This window comes from Tursiops truncatus, chromosome 7 (assembly GCF_011762595.2).
Source record: "Tursiops truncatus isolate mTurTru1 chromosome 7, mTurTru1.mat.Y, whole genome shotgun sequence".
NCBI classification, from domain to species: Eukaryota; Metazoa; Chordata; class Mammalia; order Artiodactyla; family Delphinidae; genus Tursiops; species Tursiops truncatus.
Genome location: NC_047040.1, coordinates 95,504,409 through 95,514,103, shown reverse-complemented (window position 1 = coordinate 95,514,103; position 9,695 = coordinate 95,504,409). Strand labels below are relative to the sequence as shown.

Here is a 9,695-nt window from a genome sequence, read left to right as displayed (position 1 = left end):
AATGGAATGGAGAGCTAGTTTATTCTTAGACTGTCCAGCTCTGAGCTTGCTCTGAATCTCAAGCTTTTCTATCCACAGACACTCAGGGGCTTTCAACTATTTTTCTATATATTAGATTTATTGGCACTAAGTTTTTAAAAAGCGCAGGCTCGCGTTTCCTGGAGCAGTCCGCTTGCGCCCTGAGCTGCGCACACGGGGTGACTGTAGAATGCTGCACTTGGTACCTTTTGCGGTTCCAATTGCGGGTGACAAAACCTTGCTGGTGTGGGAGCTGAGCTGTGGACCCACGGCCGAGGCCTTGCAAGTGAGACGAGCCGGAGTGGAGGGAGGGGTGGAGGAAGCCGCCCCGCGCCCCAGTAACTGGGCACCCTGGGGTACTGCTTCAGCACCTTATTTGCCTGTGGTCTCCGCTGAGAGGATTCTTAGTTCTAGAGCCGACCTGAGCAGTCAGCTCGCCCCCATAGAGTTTTGAGAGATAGTTCCCAACAGACGGCATTGCCTCTTAATGCTTCTGGAAGCTTAGGATTTCAGAGGGAACTTGTTCATGAAATGAGAAGTGTTTGGAGTTGCAGCCTCACCACAGTTACCTGTGGCGAAGGGCTGGGGGAATATAAGGGAATGGGCGGTTTGGTTTCCTGGGCCTGAAATTTCCTGCACTTACTTAGTGTGGGATCACCCTACAGCATTCTGTCTTCACAGTCTTCTCCTGGTTTGACCTTCTGTATTCGGTCCGAGTCTTCCCAAATGCAGCAGTGGCCGGTCCTGGGTTCTATGCCATCATCAAGTTTTATTCAGCAAGGGATGCCCACAGCACCCAAAAGGCGTGCGACCAGAAGCAGCTTTTTCACACATCTCCAGTGAAGGTGGGTCCAAATGTGGAATTCCTCACTCTACTGGGATGAAGTGCTGAATTTAAAACTAATAGGCCATCGGGAATTCCCTGGCGGTCCAGTGGTTAGGACTCTGCACTTTCACTGCTGAGGGCCCGTGTTCAATCCCTGGTCTGGGAACTAAGATCCTAGGGGGAAAAAGAAGAAAAAAAAAAAAAAGGGCCAGCGTTTGTACAGCACTGTGGTGTACAGAATGCTCTCAGATGCAGTGCTCCACTGATCCCCCAGTTCCCCAGTTGTTTCTTTCTTTTTTTTAGATGAAGGAACTTGAACGCAGGATGGTCAAGTGAGTTACTTAAGGTTCATGACAGTAAATGTGGAAAGTAGAGGGCAAACCCAAACTTAACTGATGTTAAACCCCATGTCATTTTATGCTGCCCCTTAATTTAAGAAATCTTCACAAGAGTCTTCCTTATATTTACTTTTATGTGGATTTTAAATGTGTGAGATTGACAATTTTTTTCTAAATTAATTAATTAATTTATTTTTGGCTCCATTGGGTCTTGTTGCTGCATGCCAGCTTTCTCTATTTGAGGCGAGCAGGGGTTGCTCTTCGTTGCCGTGTGTGGGCTTCTCATCGCGACGGCTTCCCTTGTTGCGGAGCACGGGTTCTAGGCACGCGGGTTTCAGTAGTTGTGGCTCACAGGCTCTAGAGCACAGGCTCAGTAGTTGTGACACACAGGCTTAGTTGCTCTGCGGCATGTGGGATCTTCCTGGACCAGAGATCGAACCCGTATCCCCTGCACTGGCAGGCGGACTGTTAACCACTGTGCCATCAGGGAAGTCCCGAGCTTGCCAAACTTTTGTCAGATGTAACATAAAGGAGGATTCATCATCATCATCATTCTCAAACTGCCTATTCAAAACTCCCTTCAGATTCCAGAAAATGGTTAAAATATTCTTTAATGCATTGTAGGAACCTTATTTCATATCAACATGCCATCCAATTTTACTTCCCCAGAATTAACATTTCATTATATGCCTCCATTCAGCCACCATTCCTTTTTCAAGGACCTTTCCAATTCCTCTGAATACGTGAGTGAGGCTTAGATTTCCCAGACCTTTCCCTTTATAATTGTGTGTCTTCTCTGATTGGCTTCTTGCTCTGGCTACTTCCTACTGACCTTGCTGCCTCTTCTCACCCATATTTCTTTACTCACTGATTTCACCTTTATTGAATCTGAGAACTCTCCTCAGATGGGACTCCATGTACACTGCCTCCCACTTCTGTACCCTGTTTAACACCCTCTTCAATCCTGGCTGTACTCCCTGGGATTGAAATGATTTTGTTTCAGGCATTCTTTTTTTTGCAGACCCTGCGACCATTTCACATAACCACTCAGATATTACAGATGGTCCTGGAAAGATTATGAAACAGTTACTTGGTATCAGTTGTGAGTAATGAGTTCTTTTCTTATATTGGACATTAAGACCATTCCATAAGCGTAGGTTGTGAGATTTTCACAGCATAAAGCCCGTCACTGATAGAGTAATGAAGAAAATGTTCTCCAAGTCACTATAGAGTTGAGAGGAAAGGGCATTCATATTAGATTTCTTTATTTAATGCAGAGCCTTAGTTTACTACCCACAACGCCGAAATTTTTCCCTACTTTACTTATGCGTTCTTTTTCAATTTTATTTATTTATTTGCTTGCACCGGGTCTCAGTTGCAGCAGGTGGGCTACTTAGTTGCGGCTCAAGGGCTCCCCAGTTGTGGCACGTGGGCTTCCCACTTGCAGTAGGCAGGCTCCTTTTTCTGTGGCTTACAGGCTCCTGAAATGTGGCGTGCAAACTCTTCGTTGCAGTATACATGTGAGACCTAGTTCACTTACCAGGAATTGAACCCAGGCCCCCTGCATTGGGAGCACGGAGTCTTAACCACTGCAGCAGCACGGAAGTTCCAATTATGTGTTCTTTTATTCATTGGCAGGTATACATACTTCTTATCTTACTTCCCCTGTGCTTTTTATAAATACAGAAAAGAGAATAACATCTTAAAATAAAATGAAGGAAAGGGCTAATGCATCTGAGTTTTTCTCAGTAGCACGAAGGGAAAGGATTGCCAGCAAGAGCTGTGGCAAGGTTATCCCAGATGTCAGCTGTGTCTACTACCTAGGGGCTCAGAGCCTTTCTGAAGATACCTAATTGTCCAGGACAGCTCCATTAGACTCACCGTACAGGGCCTAGCATCCCATGCGACACTCAACATTTAAAAATTAATCTTCATTTCTCCTTCCCCGCAGGCAGCTTCAGTTGGAGAAAGTAATTTCATTTTCTCATATACTCATTCATTCACTCAGTCAACAGACCATCACTCCTCTATTGTATGCCATGATCTATGCTTATTTCTGGTAACAAGGAAAGAATAATATATGGTTCCTTCAAGCACTTAAGGAGCTCATAAACTAGTGACAGAAGAAGATGCACAAACAAATCAATAAAGAATTAACAATGCTTTGACTTTATTTGTATTATTTGAATTTTTATGACTATATTTATATACCATACCCTGTTCAAAATGGAAATGGACATTTAAGAAAGAACTAGTGATATAAAAACTCCGCAGTAATATGTAAGTTCTTTAGAGAGTTAAGACTGGAAATATTTGCACTCTCAAAGAAGCCTGTTAATGCAGATGAACCTCTAATTCTTTTGGTTCCTTTATTTACATTCATAGAGGTATATGTATTCCCTCTTCTAACAGGGGTTAGTAACGTGGGGAGGGGGTGCTACAGATTAAGCTCCTAATTCGGTGGCAGGTCCATCTTATCTCCTCTTCAGGTCATATTCTCAAGCAGGAGCTACATGATGAGATGAGTAAAACAGTTCACTTCTTTTCCTTACCCCCAGCCCCATAATAGGCTTCTGCTGGGCTTCCTTGGTTCTCTCATCATTACTTTCACCACCAGAGGTCAGGGAACCTTCTGGATAATCAGGAGTCCTGGAAATGATGCAGAAAAGTACTGACCTAAAAATAATAAATAACATTTATTTAGGGATCATTGTGAACTCATTGCTTAAAATTTCCTTACTTAATCTTCACAACCACTCTATAAAATTGGTATTGATAAATCTCAGTTATATCCAAAATGAGTCTCTGTGTAGGGTTGTGATATTTTTAGGTCTTTTATGTCTTTAGGTTCATCTCTGCACCAGACCTAAGGCGGTTCAAAATAATACACTTGCCCTAAAGAGCTCCAGATGCCAAGAATTGGCAAATTACTACTTTGGGTGGGTGGTCAAAAAGGATCATCAAGGTAAACTCTTTAGATTTTCTTTGACTAACCAGACTCCTTTCAACATTGAACTCCTAGACTTTAGATAGAAGAATAGAACAGGGCTATGGGGAGGAGATGTGAGATACTTCCACATGGAAGTATCTGAGCATTGGCCTGCCACCTAGAATTAGTGATAATCTCAATGACTTGGATGGTGGTGTCCATAATTTTCTCCAGTATTTGTATGGTATATCATAAAAAAAATAGTTGTCTGTATCTAGTCATTCATTTGCAAGTCTCAGTTGATTTTGAAGGGATAGCATACCTAAACTATTACCTGGGATTGCTGGAGTTTAGTATTTATTTCTAACAACAGAATATGTTGAAGTCTAGCCTTTACTTCAAAATCCTAACAGCTTCAGGATCTTTCTAACCTTGAAGAACGGGAAAATACAGATATTGTGACACCACTTCAGAAGCAAAGCCTGAAGTTCTTCTGTGCTTTAGAGGTGGTGTTGACCTCCCACGAGTGCAGGAGTCCTGGAGTTGTCATGGCTGAGGAACCTTTGGATAAGTTGGAAGAAGGTCTGTTTTCCAGTATGTGAGTGTGTGGGGTGGTGAGCAAGTGGGATTTCTCTTTTTTCCTTTCTTTCTGAAACTCAACTTTTCAGATACATCATCACCTTTTCTAAGCAACTCAAGCCCTGGGCAGAATTTTTCTGCCCGACAGTATAGGTTTTTATCTTAGGCGATACCTGACAGCACCTTAAACTTTAGAATTTTAGAAATGACTACATGCCAAGAAGCTTAGGAGGAGGGAAAATTAGTTAGGAATTTTTTTTTTTGGTTTATAATTATTTTTGTGCTAAAATAGTCCTTCAAATACAGATGTTTTCTGGCCTTCAGTTATCCCAACAAAATCATTGTCTGAAGATTGAAATAAACTCATGTGTAAATGTTCAGTCCTTTGCCTCCTACAAAAGGGCCTGAGCAGAATATGTAAATGTAGATCCCTAGAAAGGGGATTCCGATTGGTACTGAGTTTTTTCCTAGAATTCAAGGCACTTGGCCTTAGGATTTTAAGTCAGAGGCAGGGCTGTTAGCGAATGGGGTTGAGGAGGCTCCACCATTCGCCTGAGCGGGTGATGCTTGAGGAGAGGCCAGATCATCTGCACTACCACCAAATCTATCTCACTGTATGAATCCAGCCCTTTACGCACACGAGAGCAGGGTCTGTAGCAGTGTAGCCTCAGCTTGTGTATTTGAAATCTGTGAGTAATATGAGATTTGTGCCACGTTTGGTTTGCATTTGCCATGGAGTATTTTAGGAACTTCCAGAATAGATCTGAGCAGTAAAAATGTGCCATGCCAGGGTATACCTGCAACAGAGACATTCACCTGTACCCCAGTGTTGTGCCTGCCTTTAATCACTGAGGTTATGATCTAAGAATCACAGATGCATTTTTAGTTTTAAACATATAACCTAGAAATCAGTTATTCATATGGGCATTTTAAATTCATCTGTTTTGGTTGGATTTAGGGTCATTATCATTCCGTATAGGAAGGAAGGTAACCCAGAAGCTTGCTATTCAGAAGATATGACAGATGCATTCCCGAAATTGCTGATTGTGGTTTTAGGTAAGACCTTTTTGATTGTCCTTGAAGTACTTCAGTTTCAGTGAGCAAATAAACTTACTTGAAAAGTTAATTGGATGAAAATAATGGTTATCTAAAACATTACATATTCTTTCATTCACCAGATGCTTTCACAGCAGGAGTCTTACATTTGTTCTTTGTGGCATTTATGAGAAAAACGACAGCAAATATTATTGTCCCCTGTGTTTAGATGTAGAATGACTTGCCTCAGTTCATACAGAAAGTGTTTGATCCACTTCTTCCTCAGTTGCTTGCTTATCATACAGAATAGTGTAGTGATTATAAGCCTTGGACACCTGTGTTTGAGTCCTAACCTTGTCTCTTAGATTTTGTTGTTGTTGTTGTTGCAATTTTAGATTTTTGTAGTCAGAGACATTTGTAGGTATTTAATATCTCTAAGCTGCAATTTCTTTATCTGCAAATAGGGTTAGTAATTCAGCTTACCACCAAATGGGGGATATTGTAAGAGTAAATGGGATGATGAATCTAAAAAGCTTAGAACTATGCCTGAAACATAGTAAGCAGACAAAACATATTGACTGTTATTATTATTGCTGTTTTCTTGTTGAAGAGGTTATTAGACTATGTTTTTGGAATCAGTTTAATTTCAGTTTTCATTTCTGATATATTGGGTGAGTATGATTCTTATATAATAATCGGCTACGTTTTTGTGAGCCTTGAAACTGGTCATGCTATTGAATAGCGTTGATTGTGTTCCCTATCGAGTTATACAGCAGTGAGAATGTCACAGGCTGTGCCCAAAGGACACATTATGATTAGTAGATTCCCGGAACAGAATTGCTCCCCTGCTTCACAGCCCTGCAGGCTTAGAGACTGAGAAATCCTAGCTAAGTTGTCAGAGACCTTATTTGCTTGTAAGAGTTGACCCTGGATTGGTCTTGGCCTTCCAGCTTGTGCTATCCTTCCAGTGAAGTTTGATTTCCCTAGTCATCAGTCAGAATCTCCATCAGCTGTCAACTCTGGGTAACAACCTTTAAGAACCAAACTAAATGACTGGGTTGTTTGTGCCTAATATGCCAAGGTACTCCTTATATGTACCAAAAACTCCTTAGACTAAAAAGCCTGGTGGCCCTTGCTTGCCTTGAGGAAAGCTGTATTGTCCAAAATGTACAGGGGCCAGTTTCTGCCAGTAGAGTGTTCAAATGCTGTCTCTCTCTGTCTCTGTCTCTAAAGCTTTGTTCATTGTATCTGGTAGAAGTTTGGTCCCAAGGAGTAGGCACTTTTCTTGCTTCTAATAGGAAGTATCTATTATAGTCCAGTGGTATCTATCCCAGGTTTGAGCTCACTTTGACCCCCACCTAATGCCTTCCTATTTAATTGTATTGTGGTTGAACATTTTTGTTTCCACAGCTTTTTATTTCTATGTCCTTATTCCTTAGTTCTTATTTCTAAGTTTGTAAAGTTTATGAACCAACGTTGATACTTCTTATATATGTTTTCATAAATAGTTATGATAAAAACTGAAGTGTCAGATGAGGGAACTTCTAGGAAAATGCTCTTATTTTCTGCTTTTAGAAGTCAAAAGAATATCTAATTATTGGGTGCTACCATTGTATACAGGAAGTTTTAGAACAAGAAAGCTTCTGGATTGATCCTTGTTAACTTGATTTCAGAAAGTGGTAAAAGAGGTGTGGCATCTAGACCCTGTGAAGAGGTCACAGATGCTGGAACCGAAGAGGAACGACAGGGTTTAATTCAAGTATGTGGAGATAAAAGCTCAAGGGGTACACAGCCAGTGGAGCCATAATTCAAAACAACCAGCAGGATTTGGAAGACTTCGTCCTGTCTACTCATCTCTGTCTTCCTTAGGAAAGGTGAAACTCTGAAACTGATTTTGAGGCAGGAAATTTCTAGGACTTTCCCAAGTTCCGAGCCTTGTCTCTGGCCCCTTATTTGAAGTTTGGAGAACAGGATTGAGGGCCATCAGTGTACGTCTACAGTTGTGGACACAGGAGAAGACACAGACCCTTTAGAACTCCCCTCAAATAGAATAGCAGGGATTTGGGAACAAAGTAACTGTGGTCTTAAGTGTGATTATGCTACACTGTTTAAAAACTATTCATGCCTTTCAAGTAAGGTGTATTACTCAGATCTCATATATATCTTGTGTTAAATATTTTGCCAAAGAACCTTTCTGTAAACCAGTTATATGGTATACCTCGAATTAGGGATTAAGTTGTCAATGTAATTTATAAAAGAAAACATTAATGTACTGCATATAGGATTTTTATTTAAAATGAGCAAAAAATGTGTTTCATACCATTAACAGCTTAATTTGGGGCAAGATTTCTGATTATTTAAGTCACCCCAATGTTGCAAAGTTTGTTTTGAAGGGAAGAAAGTAGAGAAAAGGTGGTTATGTTCTGAAAAATGAAAAATTTTTGAAAGTTTTTCCTGTACAAAATAATTATTTCATTTCAATTTAAATCAGTCAAGGAAACTTCAAACGTATCCATGTTTGGGCTTTAAGAAGTCTAGCTTCCTGTGAAATGTGAGAGGAAAGGATTCCGTATTGATACTAAAGATTTTGGAAACCTGATTATAACAACAGATCCACTCCTAAATGAGGCCAATCTTGGAATCAGTTCCGTTTCGAAACCATTATGTGCTAGGCACTGGAAATAGGATGAAGCTCCTTCTCTCTTGGAGTTTAGGTGTTAAAGGTGTACCAGACAATTAAAAAGGAGTAAAATTAATAGATTATAAAAAGAACTGTGAAGAAAGTAAACTGGGTGCTAGTTACAGTATTTCAAGAAAATTACTTAATATGCTGACTTTAACATTCTAAGTGTCTTCTCCATGTGTGCACACAGGGTAGACCTGTGGAAAGTGACACTGTAGTTTTTTCTAGATTAATGGCTCTGTTGAGACAAGGTGGGATGGGGAAAGTTTTCCCATGGTAATGTAAAGAGCCATTCACTTGCTTTTAGACACTCTTTCCCAGAATGAATTGCTCACCTGCACCAAATCCCTCCTACAGAAGTTCTGGAGTCATCTCTGATTCAGTGGTGACCCCCTTAAAATAGAGTGGTGAATGAATCATGAGACGTGAATACTGAGAGTTTGCAGGAAATGGCAACATTTTAGCATAATTGTAAGGAGTGTCCCCCTCCTGCCACCCTAACTGGTGATCATTTTGCAGGTCAGCTACTTTTCATGTCAGCCGTGTGGCCAAGGGAGGAAGAATGTCTCTCAGATTTCAGCTTTGAGGAGGAAAAGTTCAGATTGCCAGAAATGGACTAGCACTTTTGAATTTCCCAGAATGCCAGGTCCTTTGGTTTCCTCGGGAAGCTCTGCATCCTTCCCACCCCCCTCCACCCCTGGGCTGCTGGAGTTTGTTGCACTCGGGTCTGCAGCCCAAATCCCGCCTCATTGTTTGGGGCCAGGGTGGGCAGGGAGGGGTTTGGAAGAGGGCCCGGCAGGAGGTAATTGTCACCTTTGCAAGGGGAAGGATGGCTTGCGCCCTGGGGAGTCTGGGAAAAAGGCCCACTCTGGTGGCGCGGATTGGATCTCTGCACGAGCCTAATAATGGTGGCATAACTAAAGACTTCATAAATAAAGGGTGGGACGTTAGGCGGGGTCGGGGCAGGCAGTTGCTAACCTGAGCCCTCGCATCGCGGCGCTGGCATAGCGGTTCGGTTTGGCTCTGAAGGCGGATGTGGCCCCGGCTCCTCACTGGCCTGGGTCGCTGCGCCTGGGAGCCGCCGCATGTTATGTCGCAGCTGCGCCTCTGTGTCGTGGCTGCGCCCCACGTCTCTTTCTCACATGGTAACGACGGTGGCTTCTAGTCCAGGCAGTTCAGCCTCTGGAGTGGGCCCTGGGCCCTGTCCAGGTGACCCCCCAACCCCGCACGGCTGAACGAGGCTTTGTCTTTACACGCCTCAGAACCCCTCCCAAATTGCCCCATGCC

The 9,695-nt window shown here is 42.2% G+C and overlaps 1 pseudogene; it reads left to right on the top strand.

The window, feature by feature from the left end:
• Positions 1 to 208: 208 nt before the first annotated feature.
• LOC109548397 (RAD52 motif-containing protein 1-like) lies at positions 209 to 9,028 on the top strand (annotated as a pseudogene).
• The last annotated feature ends 667 nt before the right edge of the window (positions 9,029 to 9,695 follow it).